A 27,526-nucleotide genomic window follows, 5' to 3' on the forward strand; every position below is an offset into this window, starting at 1 on the left:
AGGGATTTGATATGCCAACCCCATAATATCAGATTAAAGGCCTACGTAGACGGCTGCCTGCTCATTTATGGTTTGATTTTTTTTTCTCTGTTTAAGAGATAGAATTAGGCCATATATTCTCAAGACCACTGGCTATTTCCTTATTGTGGTTTTGATTTTTAGTTATGCTTTATTTATTTATTTATTTATTTATTTATTTATTTATTTATTATGGTTGCTGGATTCAGTTTGGTGGTGGTTTTTATGTTCTCACATGCTATATTATTGTTTTGATTATTTACGTTTCTGCAGTCAGATGATTCACTCTATCTCCATTTTCAATGTCCTGCGGTTTCTTCCTTTTACATTATTCCTGTTTCTCTATTTATTGAGTACAAGCAATCATTGGCTTAGACCTGATACAAATTTGCGCTTTGTGACACTTTGACTCTTCGGCCTTTGTTTAAGGTTTACTATTCACTGATATTTAACTGCCTTATTCCTTGTGATTGGTTAATTTTAATTTTCAGTATTTTGCTCTGGAGAGTTGTGGAGTTTTGTGGATCACTGGGTCCTGAAATTCAATGGAGTTTTCCCTTAAGTGTTGGTTTTTTTATATTTCTTTGTTTTGTCTTATACTAATTGTTTCTCCTCTCGTTTCTTTCATCTGACCTTTTTCTTCAAACTACATCCATTCACAGTATTGATCAGATTTGGCCGCCCAATCCTATTGTAGTATGACGATTTTTATTTAGATCATTGCATTTAGTATGTGTGTGCTCTTTGCTTTCTCTTTTGGGGTTGGTTATTTGGGTGGCTTTTACTTATGATGCTTCATATTTTCCCCCTTTTAATAATTTTACTCTATTTTTCTAGTCTAGTCTTTTCTTTGTTTTTATTTTTTTTTCTTTTTGTTTCGTTTGTTTCTTTTAGGATCCACATGTGTAATTTTAGTTCCTGAATTGCTCCATCTTTTTCATTATTTGATTCCATTTTTTGTTATTTTTAGGTATCATTAGTACTGATAAAATGCCTACAGAGATTGAGGAGGAGTTACCACCTCCTAGCCCCGATCCCAGTATCACTCAGGAGGGAACCTTTCATTCCCAATATAAAGTATTTAGACTATTGGAAAAAGAAGCCATGCCAAGGTCCTCCTTGCCGACCACTGGCTCACAGGATCCCCGGTGGCGATCAAAGTTCTCCGAAAGGACAAGCAGTGATTCCAGCCAGCCATGACAGAAGCAAACATAATGAGAAAGATCAACCACCCCAACATTGTTTCTCTCTTACAAGTCATTGAAAACAAAACTAGAATATACCTCATAATGGAGCTGGTGGAAGGCCAACAACTCCACCAGTACATCAGAGAGTCAGGGCACATAGAGGAGGATGAGACTCGGCAAATATTTGAACAGATATTATCAGCAGTGAGCTACTGCCATGGAAAGGGGATTGTTCACCGAGACCTGAAACTGGACAATACAATGATCGATAAAAACAAAAAGGTCAAAGTCATCGACTTTGGGCTTAGCACCAAAACACAACCTGGACAAATGCTAAACCAGCACTGAGGTGCGTACTCTTTTGGTTCCCCGGAACTCTTCCTTGGACTTCTGTATGATGGGACGAAGAATGACATGTGGACAATAGGAGTGGTCTTGTATTATATGGTAGTGGGAAAGCTCCCATTTGATTCAGTGATCATACAAGAATTACAAAAACAAGTTGTTTCAGGGGTGTATCCTGCCCCCTGTGGGGTTTCAGAAGAACTGGAGAACCTCCTTAGTCAATTACTAACAGTAAATCCAATGTATAGACCAACAGACAGTGAGGTGATGAAACACGCCTGGTTCAAAGTACACGGGAAGGGGTTCACAGGTCGTTGTAAAGAACTGCTTCCCCTCAGGCCAGACCCTGAAATTTTGGGTGCGATGAAATGCATGGGATTTCAAGCCTCTGTAATAAAATACTACCTAATAAAAAGAAAATATAATGAGGAAATGGCAACTTATTGCTTCCTACAACAGCAGGCTCTCCCAGGGTATGGCTGCACAGCCCAGGCACAGCAAGTGCGTCCCGTTACATTCCCATTCCCTAGCCTTGATCCTGCTGCTGCTTTTAGATTAGAACCAAAGAGGAGTGGAAACCTGCCAGTCCTTGGCACCTTGCGGGTGTCATTCTCCCATGGTCAAGTATCTCACTTTGGCCAGAAGGGTCATCTAAAAGCAGGCAAAAGAACCACTGTGGCTGGTCGTCTCAGGCCACTACCGATGACACCTACACAGGACCACTATCACAAATGTGCCATGAGTGTCCCATGCATTCAAACAAGCATCTTCAGTGAGAAGAGTAGCAATAAGGAAATCAAAGAAGACAACCCACTCTCCTACAGAGCCCCATTAGAGGATAAGCCCATCCCCAGCAGGGTCCGGCACAGAGGTTTTAAGGTATGGACCATGAATATAGCAAATGCCCTGATTAATCTTTGTTGCTGCTTGTCAAGGAGAAAGAAACCTCGCCTGGGGCAGAACAGCATCTCACCCGAGAAATGAGCCACAGGGAGAGTCCAGAGAACAAGCAGCAGGCATATTCCAGGTGCTTTGTCCTTTCCAGTTTGCTCTATGCACCTCCTTCCTCTGTCTCTGGTGTCCATTTTCCCCACAATTCTTACCTTGTATCTTCTCTAAGTTCTTTCTGAGGTTTCCCCAACACCAAGCCTCCTGTCTCTTCTTGATTTCTCCTATTCCCAGCAGGGACCCAATAGGATTGTTGAGTTCCCCACTCTACAGAATTGTCTTTCTGACCCATCCCTTCAGATGGACTCCATCCCCCCCCTTAGGCCAATAGCTCTCACAGGGTGAGGACTAGAGGTTCATGGAATCTTGGACTCCTCCATGGGCTACTGGTCCTAGCACATGTGGTCATCAATCCCAAGTGCTGCAGAACAGAGTCTTATCTTTTCAAATGTGACGTCCCATTCCATTAAGCCTTAAAATTAATAACAAGGTTTGTCATTGAATAAGTATCAACAACCTAGTTTGTGGGTTATTGTTGATGGTCAGAATCCTGGATGCATGCATAGTTTTTTGCATACTGATTTTTTTTGTTCCTAAGGCCTACTGATTGGTAACATTTCTAAATGATTTCTTTCAAAAATCTTAACTGAGAAGTAGAAGAGAAGAAGTAATAAAATAATAACGCAATCAAAGCTCCAAATGGTAATCTAAGTATTCTACCTCATATTTTTTTGCTTAGAATAAATTCTTTTTTCCTTTCACAGTGCCATCTTGAAATTCTGTCATATCCTGTGTATAAACAGGTGGTGATTTCAGACACATTGCTAATGAAAAGACACCAGCAGAAGCTACAGCACCAACAGGAGTAACAGCAATAGCACCAGCAGCATTAGCAGTAGCAGAAGGAGGAAGAGGAGGAGGAGGAAGAGGAGGAGGAGGAGGAGGAGGAGGAGGAGGCAGAGCAGGAGGAGGAGGCAGAGCAGGAGGAGGAGGAGAAAAATCTGGAGGAATAAGTAATAGGAAAAGTGGAATAGGAGGAGAAGAAGGAGGAGGAGAAGGAGGAGGAGCGGGAGGAGGAGGAGGAAGAGGAGGAGGAGGAGGAGGAGGAGGAGGAGGAGGAGGAGGAGGAGGAGGAGGACTTTGCTTCCCTGTCCTGGGATAATTGCTGAATGACTTCTTTTGGAGACAGATACTATGCTGAGCAATGTTTATGAAACAAATTATCAGAATATTAACCATTCATAGAAGACATGTCAATATTCCTGAAGAGGATCACCCCTGGAAGACAGAGTTAGATGGCAGTGCAAGCTGTGCGGAAAGTCCTTAATGAGGACGACTTTCTCAAAGCTGATGATGTAATAGTTCTGAAGGAGCATTTTGTGGGAGTCAGGGTCCCATCTACCTCTGTCTGGGCACACAGAGGTCCTGGCCTTGCATCCTGCCTGAGAGGTGACCTGGATTATTGGCTTCCCTGGTCCACACAGGGTCCTGGATTGCTTGGTTGCCCCTCATTCCTGGTCTACCCTGTGCCCCATGGTGTTTGCAGCTTCTATGGGCTGAATTTAATCAGTGATTCACTGGAGCTGGATCTGAACCCAGACCGCAGGGAAGCCCTGGGCACTGAGGACAATAAGAGCAGCAGACAACATCTCCTCCACTGCTTCCCTCTCTGCTCCACAAGGCAAGGCAGCTCTCACAAGGAGGCATCCAGCCTAACTCCCAGCAGGGAGAGTGTGAGATGTCTGTGGATGAGCCCACATTACAGTACGATTCTGTGGGAAGACATCTGGTAGCTTCTGGTGCAGCTGCAGCAGTCAGGACACATGGAACTACAGTGGAGGTGAGCTATAGGACCAGGTAGCAAAGAGTCTGATCTGGCCAATGCTGATCTGAATCCCTGGGTGCTCAGGGCTACAATGAATGCCAGTCATGGGCATGCAATGTGTCACTAACACTGTGTGTGACCACATTCTGAAAGTCTTGTCCAGAAAAAAAAGTGGTCTTGAGCACTGAGTTTCAGTCCCGACTCATGGGGTACAGGATAGCAGATTGACCTGAGTATGAAATCGCATGAATATGCCCTCTGGCTGCTCCCTGGGCTCAGGATAGATGGGCCCTGAGAAGGCACCATTCATGGGTCTGCAGTAGTAGGGGAGAGCTTGGCATTCATGAGGCACTCCTAACCCTTACTTGAGCCAGTCTGGGGAGGAGATGGCATCATTTGTGATATGGACTTACGTGGGACACTATGCTTTGATGTATGGCACAGACAGCTCCCGTCCTCCTTGCTGACAGTTCAGACCCACAGCTGGCCTCATCTCAGACAGTCCCATGAGGAGTGGTGTTTGGTTCCTGCTTCACAGTTAGGGCAGGAAAACACCTAGGATATGATGGGCCACTGCAGTGAATACAGGCCATGCGACTGTCTTGTCCTTGCTTACTTGTTTTTTCCTCTTCCTCCTCTTCCTCCTCCCCCTCCTTCTCCTCCTCTTCTTCCTCCTTCTCCTTCTCCTCCTCCTCCTTCTCCTCCTCTTCCTCCACCTAATTTCAGGAACCACCCAGAGACCTTCACAGGAGTGTAGTTCATGCTAATCAGAATGCAGGGCTGGAGATCAAATTCTGGGTAAGGTCTCCATCCAGACCTGGTTGCTCCCCCACACACCCTGCCTACCCGAGATTTCCAAATTGTGTTCTCAGGGTCATGGAGAATCCTCTACAGTTAGCCCTGCAGATACAGCCAGTTTCTTGGGAGCACTGGGTTTAGCAGGAGTCCTCTCCATCAGGCTCAGAAGCTTAGAGTGAGTGAGAGGGCTTGCTGAGTGGCACACTAGGACCAGAAAGGTGTAGAGCCCTCCAGTGGTAGTCATGAAGTACTGCAGGAGTTTATTTCCTGATTTCCTCACCTCTACCTTGTTCTAAAGCCTTTTCAGGGACCCCTAGAGACCTAAGAAACTTGACTTTGGACCCCCATAGCGCAACAGAGAGACTAAAGCAGCAGCCCTGTGAAATTTCTGCAGAGGACAGTGTGGGCTCTGTGTTATAGAGTGGCTGTGGACTGGCATGAAGGCTGACTGACCAGCCAGTCACAGAGAGCTAGGGACAGTTAGATTCTTGGAGGAGGGAGCATGAGCGGCAGACACAGCAGAGTTGAGGCCTTCAGAGGAGCCAGCTCATTTAATAGAGAAGCATATGCCCTCCCAAAAGCCTGTCAGCTTAAGACACTGCACTGAAGACCTGACCCAGTAACAATGCCTCATTTACACATCACCTACCTGTGCCTTGTGTAGGGTCCTCAGGTTAGATCCTAAAGTCCATCATGACTTAAAAGCAGAAGTTTGCACATCACTGTAATGTGGAGGCTACTCTCAGCTGATGGGACCCACGCAGTCTGTGGACAAGTTTGCTTAAGTGAAAGTTGGCCGTCCTTGAACTCTCGGGTCTTCCAGGGTAATGTGTGTTGACCACATGCAGAGTCATTCCCTAAAAACATAAGTGCCAACATTCAACAATAGGGAGAGAATCCTATACTGGATGGAATCACTCGGCTCAGTGTGGACACAAAGATATCCTATGCAATGGCATGGAGGCTCCCAAGAACTTCTAGGATGAATGTGAGGCACACAAGAGCCCACAGTGCAGCCTGGGAGAACATTAAAGTATCTGGAATTATCAGGGACCCTAAGGTATGTTGGGCAGGATATGGAGCTGATGCATGCTGGGATGCTTGGAGGAGACAGCCTGAGGTAAAATAGAGGGCAGTGTGTAATGAAAGCTAAGACAGAGCAACCAACAGGATGGCTTATCTGGCCCAGGACAGATCGACTCTGCCAGAATTAGATGGTCTATGTAGAGCTTCAGTCCTGGGATTGTAGGAGCATAGAAAGCGCCAAAAGTCAGGGTGCAGACTACCTCCATGTTTTCGTATCTCCCTGTAGGTTGAAGAGGCAGAGAACAAACGCAGAGGTGCCCAGTATGTCCTCAGCCTGGACAACAAGTGTCTGTTCAATCATACAGACAGCCCACGACTCTCTCACCCAGCGAAACCTGAGACTGCACACTGGTGGACCAGCTGGTTCCTCAAGAGGTTAGCTCTCTCAATGGCATGAAGTTCAGGTGCTACCTCTTCCTATACTGGCCTGGTGAAGACAGAACCCTGGAGGACATTGTGGTCTGGGCAAGAGATATACAGCAGCCCTTTCTGTGCCAGCCAGCCTTGAAGGTTGCTTGACATCATTCCAGCATGACCAGTCTCCAGCCTTTTCCAAGCAAGTCAGTTGTTGGCCCTTACCACTTCTGCCCACCACATCAGTCGCCTTTCCCTGCCCACTTGTAGGAGATGGGACTAGCTCTGACTTAATCATAGGGCTTTTGATGGGCTCTATTTTTCCTGTTTCTGGTTGTAAGCTACTAGGATTCTCAGGAGCATAAGTGTATGAGAGAAACAAGTGTCTTGTTAGCCCTGAAGCAGCCTGGACTCTGGTCTTATCTGCTAGAGAAGGTGTCATGAAGGGACATGGGCAGTAGAGGGAGGTCTATGGCTGCAAAGCCTGCCTAGGCTCCAATAATCCAAACTGGGTACTGCAGAATTTCCGAGATCACAGCTCTGCAGTTACCCTTCTCATGTCCTGGTTTTAACTACTGCACCCAACACAAAGCCTCCCTTGCAGTATGTCTCAGATCCATTTGAGACTCTGCAAACCAGACATCTTTGTACGGAATGGAAAAGAACCCTTACTGCACATCTCAGGTTGTGGAGGCTGATCCATCCTGTCTGGCAGTGTTTCTTTTTTTTTTTTTTTCTTTTTTTTTTTCCGGAGCTGGGGACCGAACTCAGGGCCTTGCGCTCGCTAGGCAAGCGCTCTACTGCTGAGCTAAATCCCCAACCCCTATGACAGTGTTTCTGAGTCACTGGTATAGGCTGTTTGGGGTCTCCTCTCCTCACCTTAGCCAAGGAGGTCCAGGGTTATCAAGCAGGTACAGTCCATGGGCTCTGATATGGTTTATGGTATGTTATCTACTCATGGAGCCCTCAAGATTTCTTTACTGCCCAGGGTCCAAAGAAGTATTTGATGCCCCTTTACTTGGATGAGAGGAGACTTGAATGTCACTGCTGCTCACAGGTTCTTGGTAGTTGAGCCCAATAGTGGATGCATTTTTGTGAGTCATATCTGCACCTCCTCCTAACATCTGTTAGAGTAGATGAAGTCTGTCTGGCTGGGTGGGGCAGTACCTCCTCCCCTAGGCCTTCTTGTGTGCATCTTGACCTCGGCCAGAACATGTGGAGTTGGGACAACCATTCTGGATGTCAGCTGATGCAATGCCTCACACAGAGGTGCTGGCAGAACTGAGGGTTCTATTCCCTGGACATTGTGACACGAAACAGACTGGGAACAGTGGGAAGAGGAGGGTCCACAAGGCTAGCTCAGACTCCAATCTCTAAAGATCAGATTTCATCTTTCGTACAAAATCTGGTGAACTAGCCCTGTACGAGACGCATATTACCTTCCATTAGAAAACCTCTGGGAACAAAAACCCTAGTGTAAAGTGGGGTCTGTGCCAACTGTGGGTGCCTGGCATCGGTCAGGTCTGGTGTCAGTATAGGCCCATCCACAGACACACACAGGCACACACACACACACACACACACACACACACACACACACACACAGAAACACATCATTTCATGCAAGCCTACACCGCTCCCCCCAATCACCTGCTATCTTGGGATGTGTCCAGGCTGCCTCAACTTAGCTTCTTCCCACCACATATGTCCCTAAATTGTGTGAACCAGGGGTGGTCACTTCCCTTCCTGGGTTCCCTATTCCTCAAGTTCAGGTGAGGTCACTCTGCTCCTCCTGATCCTTTCCTGGTCTAGAGCTTGTCACCTGACCCTGTGGTTCACAAGTGCTCCCAAGGAAGAAATAATCCATGTCTCCATGTTTACGTGGTTGTCCATACTGCTGATTCCTGGCAGGAGTCATGTGTGGATGGGTACTTGACAGTTTCTTGGTCCTTAGTTTGTCAGTGTCTCCATGAACACAGCATTCCTGTGAGACCAAAGCACTCCAGACAGCTTGGGATATGCTGAGTGGCATGGCAGAGTATGCCCCTGAAGAGCAGGCAGGCCCAGCATGGCCACAGTACACCTTGGATGTGCCTGTCTGACTTTCCCACCAGAGCACGACCTGCTGTAACAGGAGCTTGTCATTATCTTGGGGAACACAGCAGTGAGAACCCTGCTGGGGCTTCTGGTCTCCAGGGAGCAGGCAGGGGCCTTGTGCTCACTTGTCCCTCACTAGTCCCCTTGGCCCAGGGATTGTGGTTTTCAGGACTCCCAGAAGCATCAGAGGCCAGCACAAGTCATCCTTAGTGTGTGCAGCAGCTACAGGTGCATGCAGGTCAGGACCTGTGCCCTGTGTCTTCAGAGACAAGAAGGAGCCAAGAGCATTGGCTGACCCTGAGAAGCCACTTGGGTCTCATAAAGATTCTATTTATGTCCTTCCTCTGGGCCTGTGGAGACATTGTAGGGAACTATGCCAATTTCCTTGGATGCCAGGCTGTGCAGAACTGCAGACTGTGGTCACAATCCACAGGGAATGGACAGGACAATTACAGGCCACGCTCTGCCATGCCTCTGCCTAAAAGTGTGCAATGGGGTCAGGGTATGGGCATAAGGAGGAGCCCACGCAGATTCGAGTCTCCTTCCAATATTCATCTGTGGGCTGGGTAAAGAAAGCCAGCACAAAATCACAGTAACTTTATATGATTGTCTTTTAAAAGAAACATCAAAGATAACAGGTGTAAATCATGAAAATGGCACCTGTGTGTGCGTAGACAGCTGTTTGCATGGAGAGTATGTACCCACACTCCAAGCACAGACTACAGGCATGGGGAGTGTCTGTCTACACTTGGAGCAGAGCATACATGCTATCAAACACACAATAAAGGCCATCATGCCCAGGCCCTGGGTCTATAGGCCACTGAAAGCCTCTCACTCCTCAGTGGGGTCTGATGTCCAATACCTTAGAGACATCTGCAGACTGTGCTGTCAGAACATGAAGAGCCATGAGCGTCTCCCCCGGGAACTCTGTAGTCTTGCTGGAAATGCAAGAGGAAAGCCCAGCCTCTAGGCCAACTTGTAGCATAGTTCATACAAGTATCACTGACACACAAACATGTTGAAGACAACATGGCTGGGCCTGGCAGAGCTGTAACTTGGCCAAAGGCAGAATGGTTGGGACAAATGAACAATCATGGCTGTGGTAGCTCCCTAAAGCCTGGATTTCTGCCCCCTCTATTATGGGGTCTCTGAAGAAGACAAACGGATGGACTCCTTGAGCATCCTGTTGATTAGCTTGCTGTTCAGATGTGGGATGTGGTCACAGTGCTCTGATAAGGCCACAAGAACATCCATGGGAGTGGAAACTAGCCTAGGTGTGTCCTACTGTGCCCAGGGACCTGCACTCTGGCTTATGGTGTGGAGGCCCAGGGTGCAATGGGGTCAAGGAGTGGCATAAGGAGGAGCCCACGCAGCATAGCATGTGAGTCCTTGAACTCACTGCATTTAAGTCCTAGGGTGAGTCTCATGTGGTCAAACTCTGCATGACTCAGGTGGCTGACATCTTACCTGCTGTGATTGACATCACTGGCTTTTACAATGTGGGTGTAGCCTTAAGAGCCATGTTATATACTTGTCAACTGGAAAACAGAACTTGTGTTTCACTTAGGATGGATGTGTGTCCTTCCAAAGTGTGAGTGTACCATACTTTTGTTTTCTTCCCTCCCTCTCCACTTCCAAAGTCTGGAAGGCCTCCTTGATGTGGGCTCTAGACAGCCAACGCTCACTGCAATGATCACTTGGGTTTGCCATGAATGAACTTCTGTACTGGGAACTGACCTGGCGCAGGGCTAGGCTTCCCTTCCTTGCTGACCGAGCAGAAACCTGTGACAATCAAGTGACACCTGAAAGACTTCCTGTGCACCAAGTTGTGGTACCGTTCTCTGAGTTGCATGCCTCTGTGGATGAGTCCCACAAACGCCAAGGCACTGATGACAGGCCTGGAAAAGGACAGCATAAGTCACAGGAGACCCCAGGTTGATCTGGCAAGGGATAAGGACTCTTTGCTATGATTAACCTTATCTTGCTCATGGACAGACAATTCTCATGTGAACCAAGTGTGCTAAGTTTAAGAAATTGGGCTGGGGCTGGAGAGCAGGCTCAGTGGTTCAGAGCCTGGCTGCACTTTCAAAGGTCCTGAGTTTGATTCCAGTCACCATATTATGGATACTAACTAACTATAATCAGATCTGATGCCCTCTTTGGACACACAGATGTACATGCAGATAGACCACTCAAATAATTGAATCTTAAAAGAAAGGAACACAGGAATGAAAGAAGGAAGAAAAGAAAGTTAAAGCATGAAAGAAAGGAAGGAAAGTATGAAAGAACGAATGAAAGAAAGAACGAAAAATCAAGAAAGGCAGAGAGAGAGAGAGAAAGAGAGAGAGAGAGAGAGAGAGAGAGAGAGAGAGAGAGAGAGAGAAAGGAAGAACGAAAGAAAGAGAGAGATAGAAAGGAGAAGAAAAGAAAGGAGGAAGTAAGCAAGCTGGTCAGCTGTAGAGAAATGGACCTGTAATACCAGACAATCAAGACACACAGTAGGAAGGGGGATCAGAAGTTCAAGGCTAGCCTGGTCTACAGCATGAGTTCAAGGTCATCATGGACAACTTAGTCACACCCTTTTTCTAAAGGTGAGGAGGGCTAAGGCTACTAACTCAGTGGTAGAGCACTCGTGGGGAAAGCAGACTGCTGTCCATTGATACCTCTCCTTCCTTGCTCTGAAATACACAATGGTATTAGAAGAGTCAAAGGTTCTTGGCCTAGTATCCACTATTCTATTTGCTACATCGTTAAGGGTGCAGTTTTTGGTATTTTGTCAGGGATCAGATCTATGAAATAAAACTTAAGCAATACTCTTATTGCTGTCAGAGTGGCAGGTGGATGATAAATGCTTGCCCACCTGCATCAGTACAAAGCTGGTTCCTTGGACTCCCTGCAAACACATCACTGCTAATTGTATGCCCTGTGTAGGCTTTTCCAGCACTGTACATAGCTTGAAAACCTTCCCTGCTATGGACCCTTGAGTGGGCATCCTGCCTCTCTCAGTCTCAGAATGGAGCACCTGGTCACCTCTAGGCTCACAGGTCAGGGACCTCTTCCATCCCATGGTGAACAAGACTGGCACGGCTGCACACACTTTGAAAAAAGAATATATTGGCAACCCTTAACGAAAAAGATGGTTCTTACTTTCCATTATGGCATTCTATAAAATACGGGTATTTCCTGGTACAATTACACATGTCATTGATTGTGTGTGTGCGTATGTTTTTGGAGGTTGGAGGGGGATAATTCATTTCTCTAAGCCCCTTCCTCAATGCGAGGCGAAAAACATTGACACTCATACAGACTTTTAATAATTACACAGTTATTTATATATTTTAAGATTTGTTTATTTTTCCAACTTTTTTAGCGCTCTCTCTATATATATATCTCTCTCTCTCTCTCTCTCTCTCTCTCTCTCTCTCTCTCTCTCTCTCTCTCTCTGTGTGTGTGTGTGTGTGTGTAATTAGATATAATACTCAGGGTCAGTACATCCTACACTTGAGCTACCCTATAACTTTTTATGTTTTAAACAGCCTTATTATGATATCTTTGACATACAAAGGTGATATGTGCTAGAGGTGAGCATATTGATGTTCTTAAAGACATGTTCTTTCTCAGATACAGAACGCGAGCTGGCTAAAATCCTTGCTGCTCCTGCAGATTAACCTTGTCATGCACTGAAGCAATGGGACACATACTAAGCACACTCCCTGAGATGCCTCCTAGGTTGGTAGCACTGGCTCCATCCCAGGCACAGCTGGAGTGGGCAGCTGTAAGGTTGAGGACCTGGATTCAGGACACTGGGCCCCAGGAGCACCTCACCTGCTGGTCATCCTGTGTACCTCTGAATGTCACTCCTGGGTTCTCACTGCCTGGCACTTAACCATAGACACCACTGTAGAACTGTCTAAGGCCAGAAGGGCAAAAACATTGTTGTTATAAATTTCTACTATGGAAACATCAAATGTTGTGCTTCTTGAACAGTTTTATGAAATGAAACTGGGAGAAACGCAAGAAATATGGCCTGAAGTCTCTTCTGGAACTGCCACTCCAGCATATTCTTCCACAGGCAGTCACTCTCCTCTGCACTACCGTCCCCCTTGTTTTGCAGCTCATGGATCTCCTTGCTTAGCATATCCACAAGGTGCATTTGCTGTTGCTTCTCCAGCTTCTCCCTGGTATCTTGTTTCCATGGGTCTGGAGACAGACTCCCCAGAGGACAACTCCTCTTTACTGATAGTTATGAACTGCAGATCCCTGTGCTCAATAGTGGGGTGTTGCTGTGGGGACTACAACACCAGAATGACTGTTTCTTGGGGCCTCTGCAGTGTGGAAGGTTTTCCTGGTTTGGTCGGTGTTGTCAAAGAAGAGAAGGAAGCAGGTTCAGGGAACGAGAGTGCATCTCTCACCCATTCCTCTCCTGCTCCCTGTGCTTCCTCTCTGCTTCCTTGTCCAGGCAGGCCTTCTATATCTCAGGCCACCGCTGCTGCTCCTCACTCTTTTTTGCTACCCAGCAGCCACCTGAACAGACTGGGATCCTGCCTTGTTTGCACAAGGTGGTGGGAGGGGCAAATCCACTAAAATGCCGCCAAAATCTGGTGTAGTGGACCTGTGGTAGAGGAGGTGGTGGAGGGAGGTCTGTTCATATGGGCTGGGAGACAGTGACAGTGGTGGGCAGCACCTCTGCTGGGGTTTCCCAATGGCCTGGACCACTCTTAGTCAGAGTGGAAGCAGGGGTAACTGACTTGGAGGAAGGGTTCAGGTGCTCCTGTCTGGATGTCATAGATTCCAATGAGGAGCGCTGGATCCACATATTACTGTCACACTAGAGACCCTTGCCAGCCTCTACTCAATGGAGCTCAAGTAGGTAAAACTCTTCCTGAAGTTCTTCCTTGGAAGGGGTAAGAGGCTGAGAAAAGTAAAGAGGAAGCTCTACTAATTCAGGGACTCCCAGAGATGTTAGCAAAATTTCATGCATGTTTCTTCCTCACAGAGGAGGTAACAAAAACTGGGGAATGGGTGAATAACCAGACCTGGCACTGCTTTATGGCTCACCCGCCAAGTAGCCAGCTGTTCCTGTGTCTATGAAGGAATAAAAAGATTTTTCTATACACTGATGCATGCTGTTTGTGGCACTGTCACTCCTGCAATTTAGCTCCTAACCAGGTCTAGGTTGAGGGGTCTGCTCTTGTGAAATGTAAAGAAATAAACAATCAGATGCTTAAACCTGCATAAAGGCGTACTTTTTCCTCAGGGATCTGTTTTACAATCTTTTAAAAAGCATTCAAGGGGGTTGAAACCCCGAAAGGAGCTTTGCCATTTCAGGAAAGGGCGATGGAGGGAAGATTTGTATGGTGGGTTACTGGGAAGACAGGAAGGGCTAATATTGGATTATAAAGGAAATAAATAAATGGTTTTCTAAAAAGCATGTATTTTAAATGCTGTGCTAAAAATGTAATGTTGACCCTATGCTTTCAATAAAAAACATTTCACATTTTCTTATTTACTCATTTACACTAATTCGCATTTTCCCAGATTCAATAATTTAGTATTAGTTTACTTGAGTAGCGTAATAAAAATAAAACTGCTGTGAACAAAATTCAGGAATGATAGTTAATGTAATTTGTTGAGAACTGTATCAAAGAAGTAAGATATTTCACAAGTAAGAAAGTGTTCCAGCTCATCTCAGACCTCAGTGCAGAGGTCTCCAGTGGAGACAGATGTTAGCTGCTGTTCTAGTGGTATATGCACACTTCTCTCCAGGAATAGGAGGCTGATCTATTAGAAATAGTGTTAAAAACCCAAGTGTCACATTAAATGACAAGTAAAATAAACATAACAACATTCCTTTAAATGCAGGAGCCATGTCATACCCATCATACACTGAGGGCAGGATATTTAGCACTGAGCCAGAGACAAAGATGTATCAGAAGTTGGCTTCACGCACCCCTACAAGTCTCCTGACACCACAGACCAGGAGAAGGACTTTTCTCCAGGACTAGATGAGATCTGTGCTAGAGACATGAGAGTAAATACGTGAAGCCTTTTGGAGGTTGAAGCCTTTTGGAGGTTGGGGTCCCTATTCAGGATACTCCATCCTCACTACTTTGTTAGCCAGCCTTTTATGTGTAAAAATGATCTCCACTACCTTGGAAACCTGACACTTTTTTGAAGACACATTTACAGTGCATTTTGATTCTATAAGGTCAAGGGGTTTTCAAGTAAAATCCTAATTTTGGACTAATTTGAGACCTCTATGAAAACAACAATGATCAAAGTACAATGTGCCTCACTGCCTTCTGGGTTACAAGGTGACTTAGAGAGTGCCTCCTCTTGTCACATTGGGGCTGAAAAGGTGATCTGCTCTGTTTTTCATCAGCCTGTCTTTACCAGGCAGTTTCGTTGGATCACTGTGCTCTGTCCAAGGCTTTTGAGGACTCTCTGGGGAGCCGTTTTGAGCTGAATTATTATAGAGCTCAAAACCTTTACTCTTCCACCTATCGATGATGGACAATGCCATCGTCTGCTACACATGTGGCTGGAGCCATGGATCCCTCCATGTGTACTCATTAGTTGATAGTTTGCTACCTGGTAGTTCTGGTGGGTTGTGGTTGGTTGATATTGTTGTTCTTCCTGTGGGGTTGCAAACCCCTCCAGCACCTTCAGTCCTTTCTCTAACTCCTCCATTGGGGTCCCCCTATTCAGTGCAATGGTTACATGCAAGCATCCTTATTCCAGAGCACTGAGATGGGAATGGGTGTGTGGGAGCGGGAGCATCCACATAGAAGCAGAGGCAGGGGTTTGGGAAAGCATGGGAAGGGGATAACATTTGAAATGTGAATACATAAAATATCCAAGAAAAATAAAACTCATAAAAACTTCACTCTGTGCTCTGGGTTTACCTGAGCACAGTGATCTAATGAGCCATAATGATCTGAAACTGAAACCAAAGCCAATTCATTCATTCTCTCCCTCTCACTGGTTCTAAGACTTGAAGAGCTTCAAAGTATTCATCTAAAATTCTTATAGTTAATAACTGCTCTTGGTACAATAGGGTGATCTTTCTATACATTCTTTGACTAGCGTAAAAATGCAAAACCAACCAAGCAATCAGAAGAAACCATAGCCTAGGGTCTCACTATATATTTGAGGCTGGCCTGGAATTCACTACACAGACAGGGGCACCGGAAACTCACAGAAATCTGCCTCTTTCTGCATTCTTAGAGCTGGCATTAAAGGTACATGCCACCACAAATAGCTTTATATGAACATTTTCAAAAGCTTCTATTGTGTCTAGAAAAACATTTCATTTACTTAGTAACTATCTATGGGGGAAACTGAACTTATTTTTTTCTCAACACCTGAATAGTAATTTGTAAATAACAAAGTAACCTTTTTTAGAGTAATTTTTTAAAAAGCACCCAACTACTCTTCTCTCACCTGATAACACACATATTATTATCCATCAGAATGACAGCATCACATGGTGCTGTCCCCTGGTGTGGTTATCCACACCTGTTCACAGTTTAGTCTTCCTGTCTGCTCACCTGGGACTCATTCATTACCCACTTCCCTCTTTGAGTTTGTAAATGGTGTTCTGCTTTAACATGCCAACACATGGTCTAGCCAGGATTGTTTCCTGTTCTACGCTTTAGTAAAGAGGATTCTAGGCTGTCAGACACTGATACTGTTGTTGATACTCTAGCTACAAAGGTCAGGGCTAGGGTGTGCAGGTTCCAAAGCTGATTTAGGGTCAGAAGAGGGTTCACAATACTGCACTTAACAGACTGTGAATATATCTAGGAAACCGTACCATCAGATCTGATCTGAATCATGATCCAGAAGTATTTCTCAGCATCATGCAATCAGTTTCAACTAACTTCTTCCTTGAAGAGCTGAGCAAGAGCTGTGGTAGGAGCTACTACATGGGACTTTAAGGGCCTCTCTTTATAAAAATAATTTATGTGTATGAGTGTTTGCCCAGCATGTGTGCACATGAATGTTTGACTGGCGCCCAAAGAACTTAGAAGAAGGTTTCAAATCCCCTGAAATTAGGGGCAATTGTGAGCTAACACTGGTAGCAATTGTAAAATACTGAACCATCTTTCCAGCCCCAGATTTTGATAACTTTTAGGAGGAGCCATATCTCAATACAGGATTACTATATGTTGGCTAACCTGGCTTGAGTCACTAGCTCTTACCTCTCTGCACCATGGAGGACAATGGCTGGGTAAGAAAGGTGGACAGGCAGTGAGATAGGATGTCTTGATTTGCAACTTCCAGCGTAACCATGGAACTGGTACTAGTCATGAGTTCAGCTGCCTTAGGTAGAAAAGAAACAGCGGTCACTGTCACAGTATAGTCTATGTTCAGAATACTTGTGCTTAGGTTCCTCAACCCGGTTGCTATGTGGGAAATAAACTAGGCTTTCAGAAGATTATGTCCTGTCCACATCACTTATGATAATTAAATATAAAACAGGTAAATATATTCTATTCTATAACATTAACATTAAGATATTTAAACATTTTACAAGCTCCAAGTATAAGTGTACATATTTATATAATTATTTAAGGAAATACTCTAAAGAATACACATTCTTATGAGTGAACAAAAATGAGATTCATGTGCTCTAACAACTAGGATTATAGGGGAAGATGAGTAAACACAAAGAGCTTTTACATCACTTCTTTTTGAATTCAAATTTCAAAATAAAAAGCAAAATATCACTTCAATACAGTAAGACTAACCAATCAGCTTTAAAGTAACCAATTAGTCATACCTTTCCTGAGAAAGTCCAACCAGACTAAATCCATCCACAATGAGGAGTTGGTCATGGGCACCTAGTTGTCCAACCCGAGCTACCAGAAGGATGCAGGTGTAGGGAGAAAAGAAAAAAGGCATCGTCAATGCACAGCAGCATTCCTCACACCACACAGTCAGTGCACAGCAGCATTCCTCACACCACACAGTCAGTGCACAGCAGCATTCCTCACACCACACAGTCAGTGCACAGCAGCATTCCTCACACCACACAGTCAGTGCACAGCAGCATTCCTCACACCCTTGCTGATTTCCCTCTAGGACTAAATAGGAATAGAAGAGAACACAAATTAGACACATTGCTCTCCTCATCTTCCAATGGCCTAGTGTCTCCCTATGATCATAAGGCTAGTCAAAGAGGAAGCAGAAGTGCCATTGGGCATGCCCTTCTTTTCAGAACACTCCCGACAACACCCACAGTGAACAAAGCATACATACACACCAGAAGTATCCTGTGTCTTCACTCAACAATCAGCCATACTTAGAAGAGCTGTAGCAATGAGAAAACAGAGGACGACCTACTTTCCTGCTGTCTCTCAGCAGAGAGCAGGACATTCCCCAGCTGGGGATTTCCCAGAGGCATTAAAGGATGAACCAATTCCAATGGGGCAATTCACTGATGAAGTTGTGTTGCTGCTTTCCTTCAAGAATGTAACCTTACAAGGCGGTGGGGGAATAGTTTTCTCCCTTAAATGTGGCCCAGGGAGATTGTCCAGAGAACACGCAGATGGCAAAACCCAAGTGCCTTTGTACTTTGTCCTTCCCAGTTTGCTCTGTGCTCATTCTTCCTCTGGCTCTGTTTTCCAGTTCCCCATAATTCTTACCTTCTAATATCATCTAAGTATTTTATGATTCTTCCCCCAACCCAAGCCTTCTCCCTCTTCTGGATTTCTTCTCTTCCCAGCAAGGACTCAATATGACTGCTGTGTAACCCACTCTAGAGCGTGGTACAGCTGAATGCATCCATTCACCTGAAGTTTATCACACTCTAAAAACACCAGCTTCCACAAAGTGAGGTGGAGAGTGGTATGAGCTCATTAAGTCTTCCATAGCTTACTGGTCCTAGCATACACGGCATTTATCACAAGAGGTATAGAACAAATTCTTATGCTTTCAAAAGTAACATCTCATTTCATTCAGCCTGAAATCTAAAAACCAGCAATGACTTTGAAAAATTGAAATTACAGTTGCTGCAACAGTGCAGATCCTGTGAAGAGTTGGTCCTGCGACAGTGGAGGCACTGAAATAGCGCCGGTTCTGTGACAGTGAAGGTCCTTTGAAAGTGGAGGCACTGAGATCGTGGAGGTCAATCTACCTACAGGGGAGCTGCTGCACAATTGAAGGTTCTGCTACAGTGGAGGTCCTGCAAAATTGGAATTGCTGATACAGGGGTATTCCTGTCACTGTAGAGATCCTGGGGCAGTGAAGTTGCAGAATCATGGGAGATCTTGCTTCAGTTGATGTCCTGAAACACTTTAGTTGCTACGGGTGGTGCTACGACAGTGGAATTCCTGGGATAGTGGAGGTTATAGGACAATGGGTGTCCTGAGACAGTTGTAGTGCTCCTACAGTGGAAGTCCTGTGACAGTGGAGGTCCCGCAATAGTAGTGTTGCTTGGACAGTCCAGTTCTTGGACAAAGGAGGTCCTGTGACACTTGAGATGCTGAGACTCTTGAGCTCCTGAACAGTAGAAGTGCTGTGATAGTTGAAGTGCTGAGACACTTGTGGTCCTGTAACAGTGGAGTTGACACACAGACAGTGGACTTCCTGAGGTAGTGGTGGTGCTTAAACAGTGGAAGTCCTGTGACAGAGGAGGTCCTGCAATAGAGGAAGAACAATATATGCTGGCTGATGACCCAGAGCTTCCAGAAAATAGACCACCATCCGATATATATCAGAGGATGGCATTATTTGAAAGCAATGGGATGGAAGGCCCTTGGTCCTGTGGAGATGTGATGCTCGAACGTAGGAGGAGGCTGGAGTGGTGGGTTTCGAAAAGTTGGGTGAGTTGAGGAGCAGCATCATAGTGGCAAAATGGAGGGAAGAGGGAGAAGATGTAGGAGTGGGCATTTGTGGATTGGCACCTAGGACGTGGGACATCATTTGAGATGTTAAAAACAGTGGAAATGATAAGGTTTACATTGTCTGACCCAAACCTAAGGGATACTACATAAGGAACACAAAAACCCACAGATGCTCACCAACAATCAGATAAAATTTGGCCTTATGCGCTCTACTCCAAAGAAACTATTCCAAGAACACTGTTTTTTGTTTTTTCAAACAAAGTTTAAAACTCTTAAGTGTACTCTCAAATCTGCCCTAATTCGCATAAATTGGTCAAAACTGTTGGCTTTGTAAATACTTCTATCTTGTCCCAATAGTCACATGCTGGTCATCCCAAGAACATGATACTTGTCAAGGTGGGAGTCAATCAATATGGGATTCTAGTTCCAACTGGGTCATGCAGACCCTGAGTTCACCTTCAGTTTCTCACACACACATACACACACACACACACACACACACACACACACACACACACACACCACATACAGAGAGAGAGAGAGACAGACAGACAGACAGACACACAGACACAGAAACACACACACATGCACACACACACACACACACACACACAGACAACGGACACAACCACACATGAGAGGGGGAGAGGTAGAAACAGAGTGAGAGAGAGAGAGAGAGAGAGAGAGAGAGAGAGAGAAGGAAGTGCTTATCATCTACTTTCTAAGGCATATTGTGTGCTCTTCGCGTTGAGCACAGAGACTTGCACATGTAAACCAGTCTTGTACACCTAGGAACATTTTCTGTTCTGTATTTTCTCTTTTCTATCCAGTTTTTAGGATATCTTTAAAAGCAAGTAGGGCATTGTCCTACCATGAAATCTTGGACCTAAAGGTACATTTTAAAACAAAGCTTACATGTCACTTACAGATGACTCTAGTAGGAAGTACATTAAGTTCAGAATCATTCAATCAGAAACCCTTAGTGTGTATACATCATTCTCACTGCCTTCACTTAACCTCATGTTTGGACCACTGTTCCTAGCTGGAGATTCCTGTTTATCTCCCAGAATAAAATGGAGGCTCCATGCTCAAGTGGAACAGCAGATTCAAGGTGGGACTGTTGGGTGACATTACAGTGAACATCAGGGACTGTCCCACGGAGGTAGGACATGGCCCTTTCTTTCCTCAGGGGGAAGCAGTATCTACATTGTCCTGAGCAGGGAAGGATCCTCTCATTCTAGCAGATATTCTGGATGACACAAGGAATGTGAATAGATTATGAGATCAGTTTTCCACATTTCTTTCTGAGGCAGAGACCCTTGAGACCCTTGGCTCAGGAGTAACAGTTCCAGATAGCAAGGTGAGGTCAGTGTGGGCCCTGTGTTCACCTATGAATAGTTATTTATGTTAATCACCAAATCTTTAAAACTTACAGCATGTGAGAGAAAAGTCTCCCAGGAGTCTCAGCTAAAACTAATCAGTGAGTTTTTAAGAACAAGAACAAGTAGGAAATTTAAATTCATGTGATTGCTACAAACAAAGCAAGACACTGTCACTAGATCACCTTTGTGTAAGGGCCCTGACGACATACACAACTTAAGATGTGAAGTGCTCAGCTAGCATGCTTCCTGGCATGAACCCAAGACACAGTTTCTCTGTGTCTCATCACCTCTGAAGCATGGTCCACAAACAATGGCAACAAACCTTCTCTTCCTCAGAGTTCAAAGTTACCTTTATTGTTAGTGATAGTTTCCACAGTTAACTAACCTCTACTGGATAGACAGGTTTGACTAACCTTCTCTGTGCTTCCCCCAACCATGTACAGATGGTACATCCCTCTGCACATGAGGCCTGTTCCTCTCAGGCCTGCTGTTCTCTTTCCCAGATTAGAAACTGGATACCTTTCAAGCCTACATTCTTAAGTCATCTATCAACTTTGGGTACATGATAAGCACAACATGACATTGGGTGCCAAATAACACTTTCCTACCTGACAATGAATATGATCCAGGGGTACCAAACATGGAAACTGGTCAGGTAAGGTCAGGTAACCCCCATGCTATCTCCATGTGGAGATGAAGATTGACACACCTCCCCAAGCAGACTTTCTCAGCTGTCTCAGCCCACACAGCAGTCCTTTGCTGAGCTTCCTTACTCCCAGTGACTGATGAGAGTACATGAGAAATGCCTGATTTCTGGAAAGCCCTGGGCCCCATGACCCACAGTAGCAGCAGCTTCTGATCACAGGTGATTTCAGGAACTGAAAATGCCTAATGTTCCTGTGTTGATTTGAATATGCTCAGCCCAGGGAGTGGGACTATTTGCAGATGAGCCCTCATTGGATAGGTGTAGCCTTGATTGAGGAAGTGTATCACTGTAGATGTGCCCCTTATCTTTCTTGTCCTAGCTGCATGAAAATCAGTTTTCTAATAGCAGCCTTCAGATGATGATGTAGAACACCCAGCTCCTCCTGTACCATGTCTGCCTAGATGCTGCCATGCTCCCACCTTGATGATAATGAACCAAACTGCTGAACTTGTAAGCCAAACCCAAAGCAGTGTTCTTCTTATAAGATTTGCATTGGTCATGGTGTCTGTTAATAGCAGGAAAACACTAAGTAATTCACTTTCTACCACAGATTACGAGGTTAATTGAGTGATGTCTTCACCTGAGGAGACATGGCCTCTTATTAAAGTTCTAATGTCCTAAGTAATTGCAGGCTCTCTTCTGGCCTAGGCTTTGGCTATAATATTAATCTTCCCAGTGTCTTTTTCTCTGTAGACTATACATTTTACATTTCTATTTGCCCCATTTGCTCTTTTTCATTGAAGACCTATAACCTCAGTATAACAGAGGCCATACTGGGCTCTCTTCAAATTTTCATCGAAGGCTGGAGTAGTGGGTTTCCAAAAGTTGGGTGAGTTTAGGAGCAGTATTATAGTGGGAAAATGGAGGGAGGAGGGAGAAGATGTAGGAGTGGGCATTTGTGGATTGGCACCTAGAACGTGGGACATCATTTGAGATGTAAAAAACAGTGGAAATGATAAGGTTTACATTGTCTGACCCAAAACTAAAGGATACTACCTAAGGAAAAGAAAAACCCACAGGTGCTCACCAACAATCAGATAAAATTTGGCCTTTGGCCGTTTACTCCAAAGAAACTATTCCAAGAACACTGTTTAGTTTTTTCAAACAAAGTTTAAAACTCTTATGTGTAATCTCAAATTTGCCCTAATTCACATAAATCGGTCAAAACTGTTGGCTTCGTAAATACTTCTATCTTGTCCCAATAGTCACATGCTGGTCATCCCAACAACAAGATACTTGTCAAGGTGGGAGTCAATCAACATGGGATCCTTGTTCCAACTGGGCCATGAGACCCTGAGCTCACCTTCAGTTTCTCACACACACACATACACACACACACACACACACACACACACACACAACACACACATACAGAGAGAGAGAGAGACAGACAGACAGACAGAGAGACACACAGACACAGAAACACACACACATGCACACACACACGCACACACACACACACACACACAAACGGACACACACACCCATGAGAGGGGGAGAGGTAGAAAGAGAGAGAGAGAGTGAGAGAGAGAGAGAGAGAGAGAGAGAGAGAGAGAGAGAGAGAGAGAAGGGAGTGCTTATCATCTACTTTCTAAGGCATATTGTGTGCTCTTCGCGTTGAGCACAGAGACTTGCACATGTAAACCAGTCTTGTACACCTAGGAACATTTTCTGTTCTGTATTTTCTCTTTTCTATCCAGTTTTTAGGATATCTTTAAAAGCAAGTAGGGCATTGTCCTACCATGAAATCTTGGACCTAAAGGTACATTTTAATACAAAGCTTACATGTCACTTACAGATGACTCTAGTAGGAAGTACATTAAGTTCAGAATCATTCAATCAGAAACCCTTAGTGTGTATACATCATTCTCACTGCCTTCACTTAACCTCATGTTTGGACCACTGTTCCTAGCTGGAGATTCCTGTTTATCTCCCAGAATAAAAGGGAGTCTCCGTGCTCATGTGGTACAGCAGATTCAAGGTGGGACATTTGGGTGACATTAAAGTGAACACCAGGGACTGTCCCACGGAGGGAGGACATGGCCCTTTCTTTCCTCAGGGGGAAGCAGTATCTACATTGTCCTGAGCAGGGAAGGATCCTCTCATTCTAGCAGATATTCTGGATGACACAAGGAATGTGAATAGATTATGAGATCAGTTTTCCACATTTCTTTTTGAGGCAGAGACCCTTGAGACCCTTGGCTCAGGAGTAACAGTTCCAGATAGCAAGGTGAGGTCAGTGTGGGCCCTGTGTTCACCTATGAATAGTTATTTATGTTAATCACCAAATCTTTAAAACTTACAGCATGTGAGAGAAAAGTCTCCCAGGAGTCTCAGCTAAAACTAATCAGTGAGTTTTTAAGAACAAGAACAAGTAGGAAATTTAAATTCATGTGATTGGTACAAATAAAGCAAGACACTGTCACTAGATCACCTTTGTGTAAGGGCCCTGACGACATACACATCTTAAGATGTGAAGTGCTCAGCTAGCATGCTTCCTGGCATGAACCCAAGGCACAGCTTCTCTGTGTCTCATCACCTCTGAAGCATGGTCCACAAACAATGGCAACAAACCTTCTCTTCCTCAGAGTTCAAAGTTACCTTTATTGTTAGTGATAGTTTCCACAGTTAACTAACCTCTACTGGATAGACAGGTTTGACTAACCTTCTCTGAGCTTCTCCCAACCATGTACAGATGGTACATCCCTCTGCACATGAGGCCTGTTCCTCTCAGGCCTGCTGTTCTCCTTCCCAGATTAGAAACTGGATACCTTTCAAGCCTACATTTTTAAGTCTTCTATCAACTTTGGGTACATGATAAGCACAACATGACATTGGGTGCCAAATAACAATTTCCTACCTGACAATGAATATGATCCAGGGGTACCAAACATGGAAACTGGTCAGGTAAGGTCAGGTAACCCCCATGCCATCTCGATGTGGAGATGAAGATTGACACAACTTCCCAAGCAGACTTTCTCAGTTTTCTCAGCCCACACAGCAGCCCTTTGCTGAGCTTCCTTACTCCCAGTGACTGATGAGAGTACATGAGAAGAGGCCTGATTTCTGGAAAGCGCTGGGCCCCATGACCCACAGTAGCAGCAGCTTCTGATCACAGGTGATTTCAGGAACTGAAAATGCCTAATGTTCCTGTTTTGATTTGAATATGCTGAGCCCAGGGTGTGGGACTATTTGCAGATGAGCCCTCATTGGATAGGTGTAGCCTTGATTGAGGAAGTGTGTCACTGTAGATGTGACCCTTATGTTTCTTGTCCTAGCTGCATGAAAATCAGTTTTCTAGTAGCAGCCTTCAGATGATGATGTAGAACACCCAGCTCCTCCTGTACCATGTCTGCCTAGATGCTGCCATGCTCCCACCTTGATGATAATGAACCAAACTGCTGAACTTGTAAGCCAAACCCAAAGCAGTGTTCTTCTTATAAGATTTGCATTGGTCATGGTGTCTGTTAATAGCAGGAAAACACTAAGTAAGTCACTTTCTACCACAGATTACAAGGTTAATTGAGTGATGTCATCACCTGAGGAGACATGGCCTCTTATTAAGGTTCTAATCTCCTAAGTAATTGCAGGCTCTCTTCTGGCCTAGGCATTGGCTATAATATTAATCTTCCCAGTGTCCTTTTCTCTGTAAACTATACATTTTGCATTTCTATTTGCCCCATTTGCTCTTTTTCATTGAAGTCCTATACCTCAGTATAACAGAGGCCATACTGGGCTCTCTTCAAATTTTCATCGAAGAAATTTGTTTATTACTTTTTAATTTAGCCTCAGGTAGGTTTTTAGGATGTGGGCTGAAGGAAGCCACATTTTTGTAAAAGCATCATACAAACTATCCCAGACCAGTTACAAATATTGTTGCCTTCTGAATCCCCTTGTCCTGGGCTTCCACATTCTGGATATGTCTTGGCACTCCTGACTCCCAAGCTCCTGCCAGTATACCCCATTAAACTCTTCTTAGAGCACTGGGCCACTTCTAGTTCAAAGTTCTGAATTCTTGCATATTTTCCAAAACAAGTAACAAGCACAAACTGGCATGGTCAGGTATCACACAGCAAGAGTCTGCTCTATTACATCCCATTCTGCATTAGTTACCTTTGTATTTCTGTGACAGAAATGCCATGAGCACAACAAACTATAAAACATGTAGGCGATTAGTGATCCTATTTCACAGACCACCTGTTACCATAGGTTAAGTTCCATGACTACAGGGCACAGTGGAAGGAGCAGGAAGCAGAGGACTCACATCTGGAATCACAAGTACAAAGCAGACAGTGCACAGGGAGTGGTGCAGAGCACTAAAACCTCAAAGCCCAGCCCCACTGGCATTCTTTCTCCAGCAAGGTCACACCTCCTGAGTTTTCCCAAACAGATTCAGCAACTGGGAAAGGAGCCCGAGACAGTGGAGGATAGCTCATGCAAAATGTCATGGTGATTCAGGAATTTGAATAAGTAACAGAGAGACCCTTCACCCTGGGTCAATGTGTGTTGCTGCAAAGCCAGCAAGCTGCTCTCCCTCCACTTGAACATAAGATGTGGATTAAGTAAAAATGTAAACAAGCATCTCCATGGAAAATCAACAGCCCTGTTAATCTGGTCGTACTTATAGGATAAGTCCAGAGGTGCTGGATACTGAAATCACAGAAGAAGCCAACACAAACTCAAACCGTTTAGTCTATAGGAATAAAAATACCACAGAAGCCAAAATGGGTAACGATATGGAGCAAACACTCACTCACTCAGCAGATAAAATTACACCTAGCCCTTACTCACAGACCTACTTCTAAAACAGTGTACATTCTTCTGGTACCTACTCAACACACAATCCTAAATGCTGCAATCAAACCAAATGGTTCCTTACTTTGTTGAGTATGACTTAAAAACACTGAAGTACTCTGAAGGAGGTTAATGGAATCTTCTCAGGGCCTGGGGAAGTTGGCTAAGGGAGTACAGATTAACAAAGCAACACAACCCAATTTCCCCACCAGCAAGCAGAAACCGGCCTGATGTCAGTTGCCAATTCCTGAGGGTTTAAGAGAAGCCTACAGACTGGAAGGACTGAGGTAGGTGAGATTAAAGTACAGTTACACTGAATGCTCACTTGAGGAATGGGAAGGGTAGAAACTGGAAAGTGCTCGTGTGTGTGTGTGTGTGTGTGTGTGTGTGTGTGTGTGTGTGTGTGTGTGTGTGTGTGTGAGTGTGTGTGTGTGTGTGTGTGTGTGTGTGTTCCATGAATGTGTTTCTGTGAGAGTGTGGTTGGGTTGTTGCTGTTGTGTGCTTAATTTGAGACAGAGTGTTACCACAAACTGAAGCTGTCCTAAAACTCACCCTGTACACAAGTGTGATTTGGACAGTAAAGAGACCTTCTTTCTCCTGAAAGGGGGATTAATGATGTGTAGCACAAGCTATGTGTGAATGTAAATTTCAAAATCTGAAGATTTTATAAATCTCCTTTGGCTTGCTTTAACAATGCTGGTGATTATAGCAATACATGGTACACTGAGGACAGAACAGAATATATAGTGTGAGCTTTTGAGATGGTTCAGAGGTGAAAGGAATAGCTGATGATCTGAGTTTATTTCCAGAGGCACTGTTAATAATCAAACACAAATGTAGCCGACTTTTATCCTGTGGAAAAATCAGTCAGGGCATCCAGTCAGAGGTTTAAGTATTGTTGGTGTTGTGATGCTACACAATCATAAGACTGATTCCTGTGGAACAGGCTAGTAGAGAAGACAGTAATCAACAGGACACGAGAAACCTACAGAGCAGGAACTAGAGAGAAAGCTCAGGATTTCAGAGCACTGGCTGCCTTTGCAGAGGACCTTCACTTGTTTTTCAACACTTCCAAGTCAGCTCACAGTCATGTGCAACTCAAGATCTAGAATATCTTACCCTCTTCGTGTTTTGTT

At 44.7% G+C, this 27,526-nt stretch overlaps 1 pseudogene; it reads left to right on the top strand.

Annotated features, from left to right (window-relative positions):
• Positions 1-186: 186 nt before the first annotated feature.
• LOC134485049 (sperm motility kinase Y-like) lies at positions 187-3,157 on the top strand (annotated as a pseudogene).
• Positions 3,158-27,526: the final 24,369 nt, after the last annotated feature.

This window comes from Rattus norvegicus, chromosome 1, assembly GCF_036323735.1.
Source record: "Rattus norvegicus strain BN/NHsdMcwi chromosome 1, GRCr8, whole genome shotgun sequence".
In the NCBI taxonomy this organism is placed as follows: Eukaryota; Metazoa; Chordata; class Mammalia; order Rodentia; family Muridae; genus Rattus; species Rattus norvegicus.